Here is a 24,189-nt window from a genome sequence, read left to right on the forward strand (position 1 = left end):
CTTTGCCCTTGTTGTGGGATAAGGAGTGCCAGTGCTGTCCATAAGAGAGGCATTGTAGGCTTTCACTAGTGTGCTCAGCATTGGCATGTGCACTTCTGGACTGAAACATCTGGTTTCTACAATTATTGCCTTGCTCACAAGTAATGGATACATCTGTTACGTTATACCTGGATACGTTAGGACCATGGACATTAGGAAGGAAGAAGAAATCAGGAATTCTGACTGTGAGAGTCGACCCCCCTGCTACAACCCCCTCCCCAGAGCGGAGAATGAAAGGGTTAACTCCCTAACTCCCCAGAGCGGGGAATGAAAGGGTTAACTCCCTAACTCCCCAGAGCGGGGAATGAAAGGGTTAACTCCCTAACTCCCCAGAGCAGGGAATGAAAGGGTTGACTCCCTAACTCCCCGGAGCTCTCAGAACAGAGCAGTAAAGAGTGCTTCACTCCCTAAACCTTTCCCAGGAGATAGTCAGAGCAGGGCCAAAAAGAATGTACTGTATAAACAGGACCAGGGAGCACCTGGCACTCTAAGGTCAACCCAAGACCCTCGGTCTCCATGGTTACTCAGCCCCAGACCCTCAAATCAGCATTAGCCAGGTCCTGCGCCGCTCAGAATTAACCAATGCGATTTGCTTCTGTAAACTTGCTTGCCTCCTGCGTGTATCTTTAAAAACCCTGCACAAATTCCCCTCGGGGCCCCTCTGCACTTGTTTGCCTGAGGGACCCCATGCGCATGGAAATAAACTTTTTTTCCTCACCAAGAGTTGAGTCCTTGGGGTCTCTTTCCCTGCGGCGTCGGCCCTAACATCTTGGAGGCCCCACCGAGATAGCACGTCTCACGGAAGGTGACCTCAACGGCTCTGCGGTGGGTGAGTACGACCGGTCGCTTCTTATTTTTACTCTGAGGATCAATCTACCGGTATTTTACGCCCCGAGCCAAACGGCTCCGGTCTAGGGGCAATTTTTGTTACCTGTTTTTGTTATCTGTTCTCTGTTCTTGGGTGATCGGGGGACGCCCCACACGGTTTTCCGTGACTCACCGTCTGCGATAGGATTTTCCTATCGGTTTGGGGCCCAATCTGTGGTCCGTCAGGGCCAATTCGGAGACACCCTCCGAGGTGACTCGTTTGGGGAATTTCATTCCCAATCTGTGGTCCGTCTGGGCCAATCTGGGGAATTTCATTCCCAATCTGTGGTCCGTCCGGGCCAATCTGGAGGCACCCCCTAAGGTGACTCGTTTGATGTGAAACTAATGCGTGAGAGTGAGGTGGCCGGCCTGTTTGTCCTGTGTGTTGTGACTGTTGTGATCGGTTATTTGTTGTGTCGCGCGTACGCTAACCACTCTTTGTCTTCAGAACACCATGGGACAAATGACATCGTCCCCATTGTCCCTCACCCTCGACCATTGGTCGGAGGTTCGAGAGAGGGCTCACAATCTCTCCTTTCAGGTTAAAAAAGTAAATGGCAGACTTTCTGCTCGTCTGAGTGGCCCACATTCTCCGTGGATTGGCCACCAGAGGGGACTTTCCACCTTCCCCTCATCTTAGCAGTTAAGAACATCATCTTCCGCCCTGGACGAGAGAGCCACCCCGACTGGGTCACCTACATCTTGGTATGGCAAGACCTCAGGGAGAAGCCCCCACCGTGGGTAAAACCCTTCCTTCCTCCGCCCTCTCCTTGGTTGCCTGTTTAAACTTGTTACTAACTTAGGGGCTTGTTGCCCATTTCTGTTGCAGGATCCATATGGCTTATTAGATTCAAGGTTCATGATAAGAAAAATTATTTCCTTTAGCTGACCAAACTATGCAAGAAGCTCCCTTTGTTTGTGTCTTTAATGTTGTGGCACCTTGTTTAATATGTAAGACTTCAATTGATTGCTTGCAACCTCGGCATGCCTTTTAAAAGGAGTATTTTTTCTCTCTGGTGAAAATGTAAACATGTACACATATATATGTATATCTATGGTTGTTAAGAGTCATGTCAACTTTGCCAAGTAAAAACCAGGCGGTACTATATTTGAGCCAGTTAAAAGGTTACAGTTTTGTTTTTAAAATACAACATTTTTATGTGGTAAAAAGACGTAAAATAAGTATGTTTTGGGCTACTAGAAGGTGACTTCAAGGGTTTTGTTGAGAGTTTTGATGTTGTCTGAGAAATGAGAAAAAAAGGTAATTGACTGGTAATAGTAAAAAGAGGGACAAAGAGAGTGGTCTTCAAGTAAAGGTGTCTGGCTATGCCAGAATGTAGAAAAAGATTAAAGCTTAGTTTGAGAGGTATTATTGTAAGTTGTAGAAGGCTCAAGAGGATGTGAATTTTATTTGTCTTGGTTTATAGTACTACAAATAACAGGTTTGACAAAAAGTAAATGTGTTCAGAATTTGACAGTATTAGATCAGTTTTGGTAAAAGTATACATAAGATTGTACTTTGCTGCAAAATGTTTTCATTAAAATGAGATTATAGGTGATATTAAAAATAAGATACAAGTTCTTACATGCGCTGTAAACATCTGGGAGATTATACAGCACAATTTTGTTACCTATGAAAAAGCCCTTTTTGTTAAAAATATAATTTTAATAAAATAATGGCCTGTCACGTGACACCCTTGGACAAAAAAACAGTGTGCCATCCAGATGAAGCCGGCTCTCTGATCCGGAATGCCAAAACCATGTTCTCCTTTTGTGCCACCCTGACTGGACATCCAGAGGTAAGGAGGTTTCCCAATATTGCCAGTTGTTCTCTTTGTAACTCAGTCGGCCCCACATGTTAGACAAAAATTACAAAGGTTTGAGAGGTTTAAGAAAATGCCCCTCAGCCAGTTAATAGAGATAGCACAAAAAGGTCTTTGAGAACTGAAAAATTTACAAAAAGATAGCCAAGATGTTAAAATTGCTCTATGAGAAAAACTTTTAAAAAACAGACGAGACTTTCTGGGGGCAGTTGGATACTGTAGGCTAAATTTTACTGAAAAGCTTGCCTCTATATGACTCCCATAAGGGAGAAACTCAAAATTCACTGAACTGGACTGATAAATGTAAACAGGCCTTCCAACAGCTCAAGCGGGCCTTGACAGAGGACCCAGCCCTGGGACTCCCTGACGTTACCAAGCCTTTCATCTTGTTCATAGATAAACTCAGGGACATTGCCAAAAGAGTCCTAACTCAGGACATTGGCCCTTAAAAGAGGCCTATAGCCTACCTCTCCAAAAGACTTGATCCAGTGACAGGAGTATGGCCCCCTGCCTTAGAATACTAGCTACTGTGACAATGTTACTCAAGGAGACAAAAAAAAACTCGCTTTGGGCAAGTGATTTCTGTGGTAACCTCTCACAGTTTAGAGACTCTTATCAAAACCCCCCCTAAAAAAAAAAAAAAAAAAAAAAAGGGCTCTCAAATGCCAGAATTCTACTGTCAAGCCCTGCTTCTAGACCCAGAGTTAATGATATTCAAGACTTCTTCAGCTTTAAACCCAGCCACCCTTATGCCTGATGATGATCCGGAGGAACAAAGGACACCTCTCCATGAGTGTGCTGACATCCTCGAACTGCAGCAGAACCTACAGGCTGATCTTACTGACCAGCTTTTGGGAAATGCCAACAACTGTTCGATGAAAACAGCTTCATCCAAAACGACAAACGAGTGGCCGGGGCAGCAGTGACCACCGAAAAGGAGGTACTCTGGGTTAAGCGGGTAGAGCCTGGCACTTCTGCCCAAAAGGCAGAGCTTGTTGCTTTGACTGAGAGGCTAAAACTAGCCACGGAAAAGAGGGTAAACATTTTTTTACTGAAGACATCCCTTTGCTACTGTACATATACGGGGAAGCCATCTAAAAATGCTCCACAGATTCTAGATTTGCTGGCAGCTGTCTGGCGGCCTCAATGGGTTGCTATTCCTTACAAGGCTCACCCAACCAGAGATAAAAAATAACAACCACATCAGAGGGGTCAACCAAGAAAGTAACTGCTCTGATACTAGTCCTCTGACCTTGTCAGAACTAGTCTACACAAAAAAAAAAAGACCTACAGTTGACATCTCAACTTGGAATAAAGTCTCCCACCCCAAGGGGCTAATACCAGTTACCTGATAAACAAGTACTGTTACTGGAGGCACTAAGATGGGAGCTGTTTCACCTTACAGAATTGTTCAGAACTCAGTATTTTATTCCAAAACTCTACAAACTGACCACCTCTTCGAGCTCCAGATGCCCACAGTGTTTGTTAGTCAACTCAGCCAAGAGCTCTGCGTTGGAGACCACCCGACATCAAAAAATTGTTCCAGGAGAACATTAGAAAATAAACTTCATGGACATGGTAAAACTTAATTTACAGGGACACTGCTATCTCTTGGTATTAATAAACATTTTTACTGGCTAGGTAGAGGCTTTCCCTACTAAGTCTGAGTCAGCCTTAGTGGTAGTTAAAAGGCTATTACATGAGATCATACCTTGATTTGGCCTCCCACTATCAATGGGGTCCGATAATGGCCTGGCTTTCATAGCCCGAGTCACCCAAAAGTTAGCCCAGACATTAAAGATTAATTAAAACTCCACTGTGCCTATCAGCCACATAGCTCAAGGCAAATAAAACGTATGAACCAAAGTCTCAAGGACATTTTAGCTAAGCTGTCTTCAAAAACTGGCAATAATTGGATGAGCCTTCTTCCCTTTGCACTGTTAAGAGCTAGATATACCCCATATGTTTCTAAAATTTCCCCCTTTAAAGCCATGTTTGGGAGGCCCCCGCCATTGGTTCCAAGATTGTCAGAAGACAAATTAGCTGAAATTACTAATCAAAATCTTAAGTCCCTACAGACACTCCAACCTGTGTTGGCCTGGATCCACCAGCTGTTTAGACAAAAACACTTGGACCTGCCTTCAGAGACCAAGGCCTCAAGGACTCCAGTCTTGGTTCGATGTCACCACCGTGACTCCCTTAAACCCCGCTGAGAAAGACCTTTCACCGTGGTGCTCAATACCCCCACTGCCATCAAGGTAGCAGGAAAAACTGCGCGGATTCACTACACTCATGTAAAGCCACTGGAAACAGCAGACAACGAGGGACATACTCAGTGGACTACACAACAGACTGGTAACCCTTAAAGTTAAAAATTGACTAACTGTTTTAGCTTGCTTGTTTTGATTTTAATAACATTAATGCCGACCTTACATGGCGGCTTTGGTCCCCCTGTAAGCAAAAAAAAAACCAATTGTTAAAGATCTTTTGTTTTAAAAAAAAAAAAAAAAGGGGGGGTCTCTGCGCCGCACTTAAAAAAAAAATGTTGTTTTTACACTGATCATACTGGGATTGTAAAAGATACAATAAAAAAGTTGAGAGAGAAAATCAGATCTCAAGAGCCCCCTTCAAATAAAGCCAAAGTGTTCTCTTTCCGAGAATCAATTCTGCCCTATATCCTCCCTTTATTGAGACCCCTGGCCGGATTCATTATAGTCATGGCTATAGCCCCTTGCCTCATTAACCGAGTAACCCGGTTTGTAAGGGCTCAGATCTCTCAGGTAAAAGTTATGGTGCTACGTCAACAATATGACCCCTTACCTATACAGGACTTTTAGGATTAAAAGTCATTGGAGAAATAAAAGGGGGGAATGTGAGAGTCGACCCCCCTGCTACAACCCCCTCCCCAGAGCGGAGAATGAAAGGGTTAACTCCCTAACTCCCCAGAGCGGGGAATGAAAGGGTTAACTCCCTAACTCCCCAGAGCGGGGAATGAAAGGGTTAACTCCCTAACTCCCCAGAGCAGGGAATGAAAGGGTTGACTCCCTAACTCCCCGGAGCTCTCAGAACAGAGCAGTAAAGAGTGCTTCACTCCCTAAACCTTTCCCAGGAGATAGTCAGAGCAGGGCCAAAAAGAATGTACTGTATAAACAGGACCAGGGAGCACCTGGCACTCTAAGGTCAACCCAAGACCCTCGGTCTCCATGGTTACTCAGCCCCAGACCCTCAAATCAGCATTAGCCAGGTCCTGCGCCGCTCAGAATTAACCAATGCGATTTGCTTCTGTAAACTTGCTTGCCTCCTGCGTGTATCTTTAAAAACCCTGCACAAATTCCCCTCGGGGCCCCTCTGCACTTGTTTGCCTGAGGGACCCCATGCGCATGGAAATAAACTTTTTTTCCTCACCAAGAGTTGAGTCCTTGGGGTCTCTTTCCCTGCGGCGTCGGCCCTAACATGACATATCTCTGGACAATATCTGTCCAGAAACATTCTTTTTTGATCCTTGAGACAGGGTCCTACTATATAGTTCTGGCTAGTGTTGGATATATTTTGTACCTCAGGCTGCCCTCAAACTCACAGTAATCCCAAGTCTCCTCCGGTATCTATGGCAAACTCTTTACTGTAACCCCCTGTATAAATGAAACAAGGTCAACATTTCTGAAATTCAAAGGTACAAGATAAACATTACTATTCCAAAAGTTACAAACAGCGGAATATAAAGCATCAGAAACAAAGCAAGTCCAACATCCTGCAGGACAAACATTAAGTCCTAAAGTTTCTTGCTCAGCATCTGAAGGAATCTGGTTGCAAGCTCCAAAAGGCTTGGATGATTTCATCCCACGGCACTTCCAGGGATATCACCTCCTACAGCTTTTATCTTAAACCCTCTCTGCTAACTTCTTGAAGATTTCCTAGAATGATGCACGTTCCTGGCTTTTCCAAAATTCTGGGGTCTCCACAGCACCTTTTCCTTCATCTTTACATCTTTACAGATTGGCCCTTTGGGGCACACTGCTGGGTCTCTGGCAATCATTGTAGAAGCCACCATCTTACTCTCAGAATTTTTGCATTTTCCTTGCACCTAAAAATCAGCACCATGTGGATGCCACCAAGATTTGCTGCCAGCTGGAGAAGTAGCCAGGCTTTTCTCTCTCTTGACTGTAGGGATCAATTTTCTGGATCATAGGGCTCTGTGAACCTGATTGTGAAGAAAAGCTTCTCTATGTTGCCTCAATTCTGGAACCTCATGTCACCTCCATCACTATTCTGGAACATGGTGCCTTGCAGGATTATCCTCTGAGCAAATTATTTCACTGTTGCAGTTTTGAGGCTGCAAAGGGTGGATACCTAATGCTTCCTGGGATGCCTTAGGGCTATCTTTCTTATCTTTCTGTTTCCCCTCAGCAATCAAAGTCTCAACCCTGTCTTTACAATCCACAGCTTTCCTGGAATTCTCCATCTTGCCAATTTCACAGAGTTGTAAATCATCCTGTTGTACTCTTTGCTCTTGATTTGCAGCACAAAGCTGGCTAAAAGCCCTTAACAGTACCCATGCCACAGCCTCAACATTCCACTGTTTTGAAATTTCCTTTTTCAGATTAACCAGTCCATTGTCTTTTATCTCAGGTGTCAGGGTAAGTCTCTGGGCATGAGCAAAATGCAGACAAATTTTCTGCCAAGCCATAACACACATCATGGAGAGTCCAAAAACCAATGCGTTCCTTCTTTTCAGAAGAAACCTCTGATGCCTGGTCTTTACCATGAGGCTTTTTATCAGCACTCTGGTCTCCTGAGCTCTGACCAATATCTCCTCTACAGAACAGCCTAAGTTGCTCCACCTCTATGCATCCATGTGACATGTCCAAACCTTTCCAAACTCTGCCCACAAGACATTTCCAAAGACTCTCAAAAAACATGGTCAAGTACAGTCACAGCAAATGACCACATTCCTCAGTACCAAATTCTGTCTCAGTTATTTTTAGTCATCACTGAGACAAAATATCTGATGCCCAAAGTTGAGAAAGGAAAGGTTTATTTCTTACAGTTTCAGAAGGTTTCAGTCCATGCTCAGTTGGCTCCAAGGCAGGGTGGCATTGCAGGGCCACAGTTCATGGCAGCTTAAAATAGCAAGTCAGAAACTGGCAAAAGAGAGATACACGCCTTCTTCCTGCCATTACATTATATCCTGGCTCCAGCCCTAGGCCAGTGTAGACTCACATCACCAATCCAAGCACTAGACAATGAACCAATCACAAGTGCACAATGCAAGTGCTTGAGGCATGGGGGCCATGGACATAAACTATGATACCTCCTAAAGAGAAAGCCCACCAGGAATGCGTTTCTTATCAGCAATGGTGTGAGTAGATTTTTCAGATTCATATGCAAAACTTCTGTCACTCAGGGGCCCCTCTATGGGCCACAATTCAGAATCTATGCTCATCCTACAGACTATTTCCAATGGTAGAGCTTCTAGGGTGATGAAGTCTCAGTTCAGTGGATAGGAAACACATATTAGTCTGGATCCTTAATTTCTATTTATCAATTACAACTCCAGAAAACTTTATTAATTTGTCTGGGGGGATTATTTATTAACTTCTGAGTTTGGCATTATCACTAGCTTCTGTCCTTATTTATTCCAATTATACTCACTCTAACCACTAACACTTTTAGGGGAGCCTCAGGACATCATATAAAATACTTCTCTGAACCTATAGACTGTTCTTGGGGCTAAGTCATTTTAGTCAATCATTTCTTAGATTGCTTAAAAGTCCGCTGTACTTTTGGGGAGACAATTCTTGTCCAAGACCCTGAAGAACTCTTGTACCCACCAGGACAGTCTGTCTAATGTTTTCCTTGCTAGGATTACAAGTGGACCCATCTGTGTGGACCGATAGTGAGAAGAGGACTGTCATTTCCATCTGGATCGTTCCTACTTCTTATGCTGATCATCAAGAGGATCAGGATGGACTACAAAATGTTGTTCAGGGATCTCTAATTCTGAAGCCTCTTAGAAAATGTCAGCTTCAATACCAGTCCTATTGTTGGGGTAAGAAAAGTTCCATACAAATGCAGATTGGTACAGGACTTTCATCTCATTAAGGAGATAGTAGTATCACTCCAAATCTTATACATTATTGATGCAAATACAAGCTTCATGCAAATGGCACACTGTCAGAGACTTTAAAGATGTCTTCTTTTGTATCCCAGTGGAACTCAGAACACAAAATTCATTTGTCTTTGAAAATTTCCTTATTGACTTTGGGAAACATATTTCAATAGTCCTTCTCCTATAGTCTCTTAAGAGCTCACACCAGTTTGGGTTGAGTTACAAGTAAATATCAAATATCCAGAGTGATTTTAATCTTGGTATAAAGTAAATTTTATGCTAGGAGAATATTTGCTTCTCTTCTGCAGGTGAACCTTCAGATCATACCCACAATAAAGACACAGGAAAACAAAAGGACATATAAATAGTGAGGAAATCTGATACACAGCATGGATCATTTCTTTTCATTACAATTAACTTTAATTTTAAAATGTGGCAGAGAGCCAATTTTGAGTTGCATTTAGATTCACATAAGTCCTGATGAACAACTACTAGTGTCATCAAGATGCTATAACTGAAACAAAGTGTCTTCAGCTACTTTCTCAGCATTGGATGATAATTCACAATGCCCATGGTTTAAAAAGGATTAATGTACTTTGCTTCACATTTGGTACAATTTTCACTCCATAGTTCGCAAGATCCAAGGTATGGTGGCTTGGCAGAAGGATATGAAAAGCAATACACTTGTGAATGGCATGGTACAAAGAAGCAACAATTCATCAAAGAAGGAGAGATATACCTACACTCATATAAATCACACCAAAGTGACTCACCTCTTTGACTGGGTTTCACCACGCAATGTCTTATACAGCTATGGAGTAAGTGAATATCATGTATCCATGACATCCATAATGCAGTCACCTCCCCAAATCACCATCTGGGAGTGCATGATACTTTGGTAGAACAACTATATACCAGTATAAAGCCACAATAGAGTCATTATTGCAAAGGCTAGGGCACAGATTTTACCACAGGAATGAAATGATAAACACAATGGGCTGAATCCATAGTCATGGACATGGTTTGATGTATCAAAAGGTGGAGAACATGCAATTAGTTTATGCTACACATGTGGCATATTAGTAGGGACACATCAGGTTAAAAGCATTCTAGTTAGACACTGGACATAATAGTGGAGCTCCAGAAACTATATATTAGGTATATAATCATGTAGCATACATTTACCCCACACAGTAGCCTCATTATCAGATTCCTGAGCAGTGTGAAGATGAACATCAGCAAGTATAGCACAAGGAACACTGCCTGGAGCTGCCACAAGAAACCAAATGCCAAAGAAAATTGATTGGGGTCAGATACAATATTTGTAAAATACTTTGGCTGTGGTTGTTGCTTTAATCCAAAATGGAATGAAGATGCACAGGAGAGAAGTAAGCCTGTGAGGCAGCTCAAATGGCAACCTAGCTGTATGTAACTGTACAAGGTGCTACACTTTAAATGTCTTTTAAAACATCTATTTAGAAATAAAATTTTTGACAATTCCCATGGAGATGGAGGATATTAAAAGCTCAACTTAATATTTAGCAACTGCTTGCATTTTATTATTAGAGACTATAGGAAACTAGAGTTTTGGAATCTTTGCTAATAGAAATGGATGAAGAAGGATGATATATATACCAGCACACATATTCTAAGAATGGCATTTGCATAATTTATTGTATTTTTTTTTTTTCTTTTTCCTTTTAATCAGTACCGGGGATTGAACTCACAACTGCTTGCTTGCAAGGCAGGCGCTAATGCTGCTGAGCTAAATCAGCCCCTAATCTTATTCTTTTGTATTTTTTTTTTGTCTTTTTCCTTTTTATCAGTACTAGGGATTGAATTCATGACTGCTTGCTTGCAAGGCATGCGGCATAATTTATTAAATGTATTACATAAGAGTCTGTCTTCTCGGGGTAATTGATAATGCATTGATTTACATTTTTAATATCAGTTTTTGTTATTGACTCAAGAGGTCAAGCATGCTATTGTGTAGGAAATGGGAGGATTTAGGAAGTTGTTACAAATCTAAAAATTAATTTAAAAAATCAACAAAGAAAAATCTCATCTCATTATTTGAATCAGTATAAATATTATTTTCTCAAATTCAACTATTATTCATTATTCCTTAATGGTTTCTAAAGAAGAAAAGCATATACAAATTTCTGCCACCAAAAAACCACAGGGACCACAAAAAAGCACATAAGCTCATAAATGAAGACCCTGTCTAGTTAAACTTTTAAAATCTGAAAGGTATGTATTCACTACTTCTACATTTGAGTCATGTTAGATCAAAAGGAACATAAGATGTTGCAAAGAAATAAATGGAAATATATGGCATGAGCATTGAGGTGAAAAGAGACAAAATCACCTATCCCTAAGCAATGAAAAAGAGGAAGGTTCAGATTTTGACATTTACAATGCAAGATACATCAAATGTACACTCATGAGAAATAAAACCAGAGATCTTGAAAATAAATAATGAATTAAGCAAAATAGCATTCAAATAGGTAGTATATAACTACATAAAGAGAAATGTAGTGAAGATAACCACAGAGAAAGATGTTCAAGACAAAGTATTTCTACATAATATCTGTAAGATTTAGATATAAAAAGATAGTACAGAAGCTATCCAAGTGTAGAGAAAAATACAAAAATCAATCTTTTGGCACAGATTCTGTTGTGTGACCAGGAAACTATGTTCAAAATGATTCTTCCTATGACTGAATTGCAACATGGGAGACTTAAACTGCATAAAATAGACAGCGCTTGTGACTTTGCTAAGGTACAAAACTATATCTGAAACAATAGAACATCTGATATTGGCTTGAGATTAATGGTAAATAGATACAGCTAACACTGTTATGAAAGAGTCACTGCACTAAGCATATCATTACTTTAAAATTTTCTACATACTAACCAATGCTGTAAGGATCATGTGAGATGTGCACCCATGTCTTTCCACACCTACTCAAATGACATTTAAGTGTGTCCATTCACACTTACTTGAAAGACTGTCAGTTACTGCGTAAGATGCACTAATTTTGGCAAGCTGTCATTTGCTAGATTACTTCATTTTTTTCTTCCTAAAATAATACTTTCACTTTCAAATTTATTGGCATTCTAAACATCCTAATGGAAACTTTCCTTCACTTTTCCTCCTTTCAGCATCAATGATTTCACACTGAAATTTACAAGCTTAGAAACTGCTCAAAAGCTGAGACTTACTGACACTGATATGGTTTTTTTTCCAAGTTTCCTTAGATATTATCAACATCACAAAGTGATATTAAAGTGTAAAAAGGGACCCCTAAGGATATGACTGTGGGAGAGGTGCACACAAGAGATTCACTGAGCTGTGTAGTCCAAAAGTAACCACTTTGCTACCCATGGTTGCCCAGGGATTGAACAACAGTTAGTAGTCTACACTGAGATGTTATGCGTATGTAAGATACAGTACACCAAGGTTTTACAAGTTCAGTGAGAAAACTGTAAAATGGCTCATTGGGAGTTGCGGATTGAGATTCCCAGGAAGATAGCAGAGTGTTAAGGTGCAGAGAAAGAGCAGCTCTGGGAATGGCTGTACACACTGGAATGTAGCAATTCAAGGAAGACAAGAAGTGGGAAAGATTTGAGGTGACAATGGGAGCCCACAGAGTGAAGAAAGAAACTTCAACAAAGGAAGTAGCCAGAAGAACCCACTCCCTGAGTTGGGAATCAGCACATGAGAGTAGTTCAGGCCTGAGGATACATGGGGACTGCTGGCAATGCCACAAGCCTCCATGGAGAGATTCAACAGTAGAGGTGAGCAGCGAATATGGTGAACTGCAGTGTGTTGGAGAAGCGCTGAGGCTTCATTCATCCTGCAAGAGAGGGAAACTGGCCAGCAGACATCTTGCAGAGAGCCCAAGTGACTTCCAAACTCAGAACAACTGCTTGGTGCATCTATCTCGTGGCTGCTAGCTTAGCTCCAGCCCAGAAAGGGGTCATTGACTTCTCGAGAGTGAAGAGGTCTGTTCTTGGCTCCTACAGCCAGAATACAGCTTCAACTCAAGAGGAAATAAACATGCTGGCATGCTGAGATTATCAAGTACTCAGCTGTAAAGTTACTGCTGGGTTGTTGGGATAAATCAACACAGATATGGACTCTGTCTCCACAACTTATCTACAAGTGACAGCACAGACACACTTGCAAATGTATTTTTACTAGTTCTCCTCCATTGTTTAATTTATTTTTATGTAGTGTGAAAACCATTTTTAGTCTTTCTGTAGTTGTTGTTTTGATCTTCATTTCATTCTTTTCTTCTGTTCCCTTGTACTTCTGCGACAGTTTCTCAAAGCTACCATGATATCCCATAGTCCCCTAGGCTTACTTGTAATCTCTTCTTCATATTCTACTTCTCTGTTTCTCTAATTCCTTTTAAATTGCAATCCATAAGAGTAAAATTCACATATTGAAACTTGTGCACTGCATATCTTTTCCGGATTCTTTTACATTTTGTTGTATAACAACAAATCTGATTCATGGCATTTAAGGTAGCAGAATGGTGATTACTTCAGTTTGTCAATTTCTAAGATGTTTTTGATGGTAACGTTGTTGCTGGTGGCTCACCTTTAGTTAGGGGTTGCATAGTTGTTTTAATTGGCTGTTTCAATTCCTGGTGTTCCAAGACTGAGACTGACTAGGGTTCTTGGAATGCACTGTGGGACCATGGGAAAGAAACAAGGTACAGGGCAACCATGTAGCAATTGCTCATTCTTTCAGAATTCAAGAGGTAGAAACTTGCAATGGATTCAAAATCTGAAAACCAGCTACACATGAAAGACATCTTGGGCCCACTTTCATTTCATAATAGGTTTAAATTCTAGCAATAAATTAACTCACTATAGGCAACTTCCCAGGATCAACTCAGGAAATAACCTTTACAAAACTGAAAAGAAATTGAGAAGGCATTTAAATTAGATGAAACCTCAGACACTGAGCTTACCAAATGTAAACCCAGGGGCCAAAGACCTGGGACAATCTGAAAACCACCTTCCTTGCCTCTTTGAAGTGTGAAAAATAAAGCAATTCAATGAGGCTAAAAAAATCAGAAAAAATTTGGCATATATCTGAAGAAATAGTATCCACAATGAAAATTATATTTAGTGATTCTGGAGCAGAGAAATAAAAAATAAAAATAAAGTAACTTAGGAAATTGAGGCAACTTATGAATGCCCAAGATAGGGAAGAAATGGAACTCATGAGAAAAAAAAGGCAGAGATGTCCACTGTCTCCACTCTTAATTCAACAGAGTTCTGGAAACTTTAGCTAGAGCAACTAGATAAGAGAAACAAATAAAAGGAGTAATAATAACAAATGAAAAAGTCAAATTATCATTATTTATGGAACACATGATATTTTATATAGAAGACACAAAACGGCCACTAAAAGACTACTGAATTTAATCAGTAAATTTGGCACTGTAGCGGGATATAAAATCAACAGTTGAAAGTCAATAGCCTTTCTGTATATGAATACAGAAAACACTGAGATAAATTAGGAAACTTACACAGTTAACTAGATTAGTTAAAGTAAATCAATCATCTAGAAATCAATCAAATGATATTATAAGGAAATAAAAGAGCTCTACATTGAAAACTATTGTACTTTGAAAAAAAGGGTGTTAAAAAGGATATCAGAAAATAGAAGGGTGTCCCTTGACCTTCAGGAGGAAGAACCAATATAGTGTAAGCAGCCATATATTCAAAACTTTTAAACAGATTTAATGCAATATTGATCAAAATTCCAACAATATTCCTCAAAGACTTAGAGAAAACAATGCTTAAATTTACTTGAAGCCAGAAGAGTAGAAAAGCAAGCACAATTCTGTATAGCAAAGGCAAAGCAGAGGTTATCACAACTGAAATTATACTATAAAAGTACTATGATTAGGAACAACATCAAACTGGCAAAAAAGAGACCTGATGATCAATGAAACAAATTACAAGATGCAGAAAGAACTGCCAGTGTACTCAGTCACATAATTTTTGACAAAGGTGCCAAACATATTCACTGGGAAGAAAGCCTCTTTACTAAGTGACAATGGAAAACCAGTCATTGTACATGTCAGTGACTAAAAGTGCCCCCATATCTCCCATCACACAATAAAGAAATTTGAGAAGGAATAGATATCTAAATATTAAAAGAGAAACATTGAATCTTCTGCAATATACAATTGATAAAATACTTGAATAAAATGGTGTAGGCAAGACTTGAAGAATAAAACCAATTGCTCTAGAACTTCACAAAGAATCAGCAACTGGGATTTTATTTTTTTAAACAGTGTTTTCACAGCAAAAAAAAAAAAAAAAAAACCAATCAATCTAGGCTCTCAAAAGAAAACCAGCTGATCCACAGGCAGAGGATTAATAGTGAGAATATGCATGGAACTCAAAAGTCAGATCTCTCAAATTTATTAATTCAATCCATAAGTTGGCATGTGTAATGAATACATACTTCACAGAAGAAGAAATACAAAGAGCAAACAATTACAAGTGGCAAACAATCTCTGGCCATTTTAAAGATACGAAATAATAAAGCAAAATGAATGTTTCATCTCAGCCCCCAAAATTTATTATTATAAAGAAGTCAGTAAACTGTAAATGCTGGAGGGGCTTTGGGGGGGAAATGAAACCTTTTTCTTTGTTGTTAGAAATGTAGACTAGTACAACCATTGTGGAAATCAGAGTGGAGATTATACAAAAAGTAATGTTAATTGTCCTATCTGACCCAGTTTATTCCTCTTCTGGGAATTTTCCCAGAAGAATTAGTAACATCATTCCATACTGAAATGTGTTCACCCATGCTTGCAGCAGCACAACTTGCAATAGAATTTTTGAGACATGCCAAAACCCATCAACTAAACAATGGATAAAGAAGGTTGTTTTTTAACAGGGCAATATTATTAAGCCATAAAACATAGTATACTGCAAACTTTTATAAATAAATGGATGCACTTCTTAAGTGAAATAACAGTTTCTCATATCCCTTTCACTGATATTTCCTCAATGTTCTTTTTTGTTGATGGCAATCTTTTTGAAGATGTGCTTTGAATTCTTGTTTCATTGTTAGAGATGCAGAGATCCACCCATGACATATTTCTTGGTAAGCCATGAGCACAAAGTGAAAAAGACACATCGTATAAGTTCAAAGTGGTGGTCTTCATGGTGTGAAATGTACCTTTCAGGAGCATGGGTACCTTGTAGACTGTCTCAAGAAAAAAATTTAGTATGAGTTGTGGGAAATTGGGACCATTTTAAGGAAAAAAATTTAACAGTCAGAAATGGAGGATTGTTCTTTGCTGCTCTCAGTGTGGTATGTATGAACTAAAAGGTGGATACACATGGGATCTTAATGGCACTATGACTTTGATGCAGCTTTCCAGCTTGATCTACTCTGTAAGATGAAAGCAGAGTGGACAGAAACACCATATGTCCAGGTTTTGTATCTCTATGTCAATACACAGAATTACATGGATCCTGTATAATAAGCTGTGCCCATGTACCAGTGATGTCAGATAATACAACCAGACTCAAATGGATTCATGGATGAATTTCAGGCTTTGGTTATAACATGTGTCCTGGCTTAAACAGATCTTCATGTATTATTTTCTAATTGTTGCAGGCCTAAAGAGATGGCCCACATATGATGCATGGCCCAGATCATGACCACCAAAGGGCATGTGTGAAATAATGTAAGAGATATAGGTAAAGTTGCAGTACCTGACAGAAATCTGGATTCACAATGTCAGACGTAAGATGAGGGTGAGACAAAACTCAAGGAAATAATTATCCATTTAATTGATGAAAGCAGAATGCATATGAGTGAGTCAGTCAATTTTGAAAAGATTAGAGAAATTTCCCAGAACAAGGAAGAAAATCATTCTTTATTTCTGGGGTGCTTAACTGACACCTTCCACACATGTAGCAATGTTAAGCCAAACTCACTGCCTAAAGATGCTTTATTAGGAATAGATTTTGTTGGCCAGTATGCCTCAGGCATTCATAGATAATTTCAAGGGTTTGTCACCTCTCAGGGGTCCTCAATCAGCAATACCCAATAATTTAAGGCCACTGTCAAGACACCACATCTGTCAACATGGGGGGCTCTGCTTCATTGAAGAGGACAGCAAGGACTTTCCTATGCCATAGCCATTGGAAATGTCTCTTCAGCTAAAACCACCAAGGAGGCAGCTAATGTCTCCTACCATACTGCAAAAGGCCAACACTTTGCTCTTCCTTGCTTCACTTTACTCACCCTCTGATCATCAATAATGCCAAAACAAGCCCACACAGAACAGGTGGTTTCTAGCTCAAGGAAGATCCCTCCTCCCAGCCTCACAGGTCTGTTGTACTCTAACCAAAGAGCGCCATGATCCTGTTCTGTACTCTCTGTTGCCCTAGTTACTTGCCCTAATTACCATGTAACTCCCTTTGCAAAACAAATGTTTCCCAAAACCGATCACCCTGGAGCAAATGACCACCATGTTGCGATTTAACCAACATGCTGTCATACTGTTCTGTATGCGCCATCACCCTTGTAAACTGTTTGCTGTGTTAATCTTTGTTCCTCATTGTCAGCAATGCTTGTTCCCAAAAGTAGACAGCTGCAAGCAACCCACATTGTCTTAATCCTTGCCTCCATAACAAAAAGTAGATGTTAGTGAAATTAGCTGATCACAAGCTGCAAATTCCTATAAATGAGGAACTTGCGGACCACCAACTGTGAAACTTCCCATGAAAACTCTGTCCACAAGCAAAAAGGGAACAAAGGTCTTCCTTGAACTTGTACTAGTCCTACCCCTTGGTTTGCAGTTTTTTCCTTTATAAGCCTGACAAAAATCTAACCTAGCTACACAGCTTTGCAAACTCCATTGCACTGTGGCACGGGGTACCACATTAAACAAAGTACTTCTCTCCTTTAAAGACATCTTGCCCCAATTTTTGTACATCTCAGGGTCTCATTTTTTGGGAGACAAGAAAAAGATAATTTTCTTTATCACAAAAATAGGTTATAAACCTAGAGTCTGTACACTTGAGCCATTTATTTCCTTCCCTTCCTGGAAGAGTCCCTTTATATCTATTACAGCTCAATGGTTTGTCTGCCAGATAACCATGACTCACGAGTTCCCTGACGCGCTGCTCTCCTTTTCTCACACACCAGCAAAAGGTTTTTCACTAACCCATGAATGGCAGATTCACTTCATCTACCTGTCTCACTGCAAAAGTTGAGATAACTTTTGCTCTGCTTTGACATATTCACTGGGTGTGTAGAGGAGTTCATATGAGTTCAAAAAGAGTTTCAGCACTCACTGATTATCTGCTAACTGATATATTCACCTGACTTGGTCTCCCCACCTTTATTCAATCAGATACTGTCCTTGCTTGCATTAATCATACTACTCAGGAAGCATTCAGGTCACTTGTTATACAAAGGAAACTTCACACTCTGTATCTGCCCTAATAAGAAAAGTTAGAAATTTTCCTAATAAGGAAAGTTAGAAAAAACTAACTGCCTTCTTAAGGCTTCACAAGGACTGGTCCCTCTCCCTAATAGCCTTCTTTGGAATTCAAGTCACACCTACAAGACCTCCTGAGTACAAACCATTTGAGTTTATGTACTCTGCAACTTTCATTGGGCCAGATGTGAGCCCAGAAGCCTATGCTATTGGAGATTATCTTCCAGGTTTACAATTGGTCCAAAAAGAAATGCTATGTGATGCTAACCTTCTTCTGCCTTCTGACGCTTGCCTTACCATGAAAATGTGGGTTATAAAATGACTTTTATTAAACTCCTGATCACTGTAGGCAAACTGGAAGGGCTGTTTCAGAGTCCTCTATAGCACTCCAATGGTGAACCATGTGAAATACTCCTTGTAGTGGATTCACCATTCCAGAATACAACTGTCTGGCCGAAAATTCACCAGACCTCTCCCCTTCATGGAAGATGCATGCATCTCCTCAACACCCTTCAGGCTGACCAAAATTCCAGAAAGCATTTCATTGCCCTGTCCCTGAACATCAAGCCACTCTATCTATTTTTATTTTATCAATTTATGCTGATTTGACCTTGTTTTCCCATCAGTCTCATACTTTTCAGTCTTTTGACACCTAGATAGATGATCACCTTTTCCAGGTTACAATATGTACTTTCTCCTCACAAGAAGCAACATTATTTTTCACCCTTATTGTTCTCCTGTTTGATATTCTATGTTAAGGCCCATGAGAAATAATGCAGAACCCAGACACCCTCCATTCTTATTAGGCCGCTTCTTGTGGGTTCTCTGTTCCATTCTGTTAGTACAGTAACTCAGTTGCTTCTTGCCTTCAGGATGGAATCACTTCCAATGTACACAATCACATTCATCAGCATAATTCCTGCATTCCTCCACAGACACTCACAGACCAGTCTCCAACTGTCACCAATGTCCAACTGTTTCTATAGAACCGAACAGCTTACCCACTGCTCACTTAACTGGTCTAATCATATTCTGACTAAAGATTGCTAGCTCTGGGTCTCCACATCAGCTGTCTCTTGTGGGACCACATTTATTTTGCCCCAGGTCTGAGCTAGCAGAAATCTCACCTTCACCACATATAACTGTGATCTCTATTTACATAAACTAGTCTTTGAGAGACATGTCCCTCCTTTTTTCCTTGTACCTTCTCCTCACTGATTCTATTCTATTCTGTGCACCAGCCTTATCAGTTAGGCTTTTATAAGCTTATTAGACTTGATTGACCAAGTTAATCACTAAACAACTTAAAAAAATCTCAGTCAACTCTTTTGATTCTCAGCCTCTCCACACAGTGTCATTGCTTCATGGCTTCACATACTCTCTTGTTTCTGAAATTTCTGTCATTTTCCCATGCAGATATGAATTCAGAGATGGCCTGCTCTCAGACACCTATGCACTCTCACTGCCTCCATGTGCTCACTCTCAATCATTCCTCAGAGTAGCTAGTAGACATCAAGAGGTGTTTCCTCCACTGGAAAAACCAAACCACAGCTGATCTTCAGATTCCTCGAACCAGAAGGGCCTCCTTCCCACTGGGATGCCCGCTCAACCCATGTGCCATGCAGGAATCAGTCATGAGAAACATCATCTGTCTCTCCTTTACTACTTCTTTTTTCTTTTTGTATATAATAACAAAAGAACAGAAATATAGGGCTTCATTTGAAAGTGACTCTCTCAATAGCCAACCTGCATGCCAGCATAGAGACTGTTCTTATCTCAAAACTAGTGCTCTCAACAAACACATGAAAAGATGAGGTGTAATGTAAGCAGGTGGATATCTGAAGACACCAAAGCACTCACATAGACGTCTCAAGGACGTTGATCACTGAGGAACGAAATAACCAGAGAACTTTGCCCACTGACATTCACTACATTTTTCTTACTTAATGGTCCTTACCTTCTTTGAAGCCCCATAAAAAAATCCATAAATCTTTGTTCCCTGCAGTTGGCATTTTTTACCCTCTAACTGCCTATGCCCAGGACTCAAATCATATGTTTCCTTGCTTTCACACAACCTGCTGAGTGGTCACTGCTTTGTGTTGATCCTTGCACTTTGAACATTGTCTGGTAAGAAAATGGGTTTAAGAGCCTAAGTTGCAAGTGGTCATTTTAAACACACCACATTACATGGAGAACTTGGCCATTAAAGAATGGAGCATGTACTGTCCTCTGGTTATCTGTAATCACCTCTGGTTTGAGTAGCCACATGCCCACTCACTCATGATGCTTCAAAAGAATTAGGGAACAGTATTCTTCTTTTCTCTAATAAAAACATTCTTAACATTCTCCTTTAATTTGTGATCTAAACCACATTATTGGTTAGGTCACTGTGGTTTTTACACTGTGAAAACACAGTCTCTGTTTTTATTACTGGCAGTAAAGTAGGACAGACATCATTAACAGAAATATGTTTTTGGTTGTTGAATATGGAATCCAGGAGGAGTTCACTGGATACCTGGCAAAGTCAACCAAGTCAAAATAAATCACGTGCCATGTTAAAACTTCCTTTGAATTCTCATTTTCCTTTCATAAGTTCAACAGTGTGGGAAAATATTGGAAACCCTTGGGAACTCACTATAAGTGTAAATAGTCAGAGATCTGAGATAAGTTGTGGATTGAAGACCCTGTCCTGCAGACATTTATAAATGTGAGGATGCAGACCAAGGACATAACACAACACAGATACACACCTCCTACAGACATATGAGTTAGTCAGTAACTCCACTCTCCCTAGAATAGTATGGATGAGACTGTGCCTACTGCCACACAAGACAGGATGTTGGGTTGGTAGAGATACTGCGTAGGACAGAATGTGGGAAACTCTGAACTAACCCTGCCACAGAAAAGAAAAAAGGGGGACACAAGCACCAAAAACAAGAAGCTCAGAGTCTGAACCTAGCAAGTGAGACTGTACATCCCTGTCGGTAGTTCTGGTCACTTCCTATCAGACTTCATCCTAATTCCATACCACCCTCTGCGTCTGTCACACAACATAACCACTGCATGATCAGGGTCTCCCAGAGTGCTCTCCAAGAAGGCCACACTCAGCAGAAGTCAGAGAAAGCTCTCTCTGCCAATGGATGTTGACTCTCAGCAATATTTTAATAAGGACACACACTTGGGTGCAGAGATAGCAGGAAGATCTTCCTGCTTTGGCCCACCTGAGCAGAGAATTCATGCAGCCTGACTCCTGACTCTTCATTGCTGACTGATGCCTTCTTCATTGCTCTCCCTCAGAGACAAGAGTGACAAAAAAAACAAACGTGCAAGACTAAGGGTCAAATAAAAGGTTGCAAGCCTAAGACTTCTGTACCAGGTTCTCTTCCATGATTTTGACTTTGCCTCACTTGGGAAGCATTTATGGGCTTTGATCCTGGCCTTTCAGATATGCCCCATTTTTTTCTCAAAGGACTCAGTGGGCTCTTTCTGAAAAAAAAAAATGTGTTGCATATGTGTTCAAAAGATTCTAGGGTTAATGTCCTACAATACAATCAGTTTTCTAATCTTTGAAAACATGCTGAATCCACATTATGCCAGGAGAAAATAGAATAGAGGATGGGCTAACAGTTCAAAAAGTTAATATTGGAGAATAAGACAATCATCACTGTCAAGATTTGCACACTATCTCAAATTCTTTATTTTAAACCAAGAAGATGAATATGTGCCTCTTCTAAAGAAACACAATTGCTTCTTAAAGAAAAAGTTAGAGTTAAAATATAGCAGCATACTGTAAGAGAAAAAAATGGAAGAAAATCAAACATTGCTCCTCCCTAAGAAAAGTTTGCTACTTCACTCAGGGTCATAAAATGACCTAAAATATGAAGGTAAACATATAGCTAGACATGGGATCCAGAATAGATGCTACAATGGAGCCCCATGCTTGATCCACTTGGTCACTATCCAGTGATGCCACAGGGACACATACAGAATCGAGACTATAAGCTCTGCATGCCTAGCAGTTTCCTCCTCACACACTGAAATTCTCTGCTATTCCACACAAATATTTCTGAAAGAAAAATAATTTGGAGTTATGTGATACTCTCATTTACAATTGGTTGGATCAAAAAATATATAGGAGTATAGAGAGGCCACAGTGATGCCATATTTTCCCAGACACACCTGGTCAACAATGTTTTGGGAAAAAGTGCAGGCCTGGAAACTGACCCTACTCCCATGTAAAAACACAAGCTCCTGTAAGGACAAGAAGCAAACAACTTATGTAATCTAAACATGTATGATTTGAGTTTCTTTGTTCTTTATTTCAATAAACCTGCTTCCTTAGGCTGGCTGGCCAGCAGCCATTTTGCTGACCCTTCGTGTGTATGACCCTTTATTTTCCGTTTCCTTACAGAACCCCAATATCTGATGCCTGAACAGGGGACTCAACAATGGATATGTCTGCTGTGGAAGGTGACTTGCTTTTACTGTGTTCCTGGGGTGACCCAGCCCCTGATGGGTCCACTTCAATTTCCTTGGAAAATCCTCAGGTAAGTTATGGGGAATTTCCTGTCTGAAGTGCAGCAGAAACATAAGGCAGAACTAATTTTTCTCCTTAGAAGATGGCCTATGTGCTCTCTGAGCATAATTTAGTACAATTTTTGTGAAAAATTCATGACTATTGTCCTTTATATTCTGAGGGAGGAATGCTCATTATGGAGTATTGGGAAAAGATAGGCAATCTGCTGCATGTGGAGCCTGGAGTTCCCATCTCTGTCCTGCACACTGTACATTTCTGCAAGGATGCTACTCCCTCCTTTGGTGAAGGAACAAATGGAGCACCACATAGCTGACTTCCAGATCCTCTCCAGTGTGTGCTTCTGCTGCCTCTCCCTTAGTTGGTTAAGGCCCTATTTTCCTTTGCCCATTCAACAGTTAGCTTCTCTATTCAAAGCTTTACAGCATCACACAAATCCTGCTGATGTGAACTCTGACTGTCCTTCTGGCAGGTCCTTCACAGCACTGCTTATATACTCACCACAGTTTTGGTGGACTGAGCCCCAAAGACTGGCCTCTCTCCTTACATTTTTTCATTTAACTCTTTTGCCAACTGGAGCTGTTGTTGCCATCCAGAGCAGCAAGGTATGTGTTGTTGAATAGTCTCACTTACCCCACTCACCTGGTAGTACTTTATGTCCCATTATCAATGCTATTCCTTCTCTTACCTCTTGAAGACTTACTCATACTTGCACATATACTCTCCTTGGTGCTGGTCTACCTGATGCCATTTTACCACTTACCAAAACTGATTGCTCCTTTTAGCTGTGCCCTACTGTTTCTCTTTAAGTCTCTTTGGGTATGATGGTTCCATTTCTTTTTAAACACCCCAAGACCCAGGCTGATGGGGGCCAGTGCCTATGCTGACCTGGGGATGAGGTTAAGCTTCTTTTCATCACCAACATGTCCTATGTGGATTCCTGCTGATTGCATTCACTCTGCATGGAATGAGATATCTCCATCTTTTTGTCTCTCTCCAATCAAGCCTGGCTGCCTGCGAAATGACAGAGGACAACAACTGCTGAGCTAGTCAGTGACCTGGTGTAATAGTAAAGTGCTGATCCAGTCTGCACAAAACTTGCTCCAAGCATCTGAAAAGGAATCCACTACTGAAAAGCTTCTTGTTGTGATAATTACCAAATTGACCATGCACTCTTTAATGTTGCTTTGTATTTATTACTATGTGATTTGCAACCCACCATGGACACCATATAGTCCCACAACTTCCAGGAAAGATTGTAATACAATATTTGGGTGCAATAGGCAAAAATAGATAATGTCTCTCATTTCTGTCTTGCTCTAG

At 40.5% G+C, this 24,189-nt stretch overlaps 1 protein-coding gene and 1 long non-coding RNA gene across 5 annotated transcripts in view; one reads left to right on the forward strand and one right to left on the reverse strand.

Annotated features, from left to right (window-relative positions):
* The window catches only part of LOC100725344 (zinc finger protein 260-like), a 44,025-nt gene that overhangs the window by 13,690 nt on the left and 6,146 nt on the right, over positions 1-24,189 (reverse strand). The window contains exon 2 of one of the 4 annotated variants that reach the window (XM_063233832.1): positions 23,755-23,880. The exons of the other annotated variants lie outside the window; for them this stretch is intronic. The gene's annotated coding sequence lies outside the window, so the exon portion shown is untranslated. The remainder of the gene's footprint in view (positions 1-23,754; positions 23,881-24,189) is intronic. 4 annotated transcript variants of the gene reach the window in all.
* Positions 110-5,866, forward strand: LOC134472443 (uncharacterized). The gene is made up of 2 exons (XR_010042266.1): positions 110-1,611; positions 4,799-5,866. It is a non-coding gene; the product is annotated as an uncharacterized LOC134472443 (long non-coding RNA).

This window comes from Cavia porcellus, unplaced genomic scaffold, assembly GCF_034190915.1.
Source record: "Cavia porcellus strain 051 isolate PalLab524CR breed Dunkin Hartley unplaced genomic scaffold, mCavPor4.1 scaffold_23, whole genome shotgun sequence".
Lineage (NCBI taxonomy): Eukaryota > Metazoa > Chordata > Mammalia > Rodentia > Caviidae > Cavia > Cavia porcellus.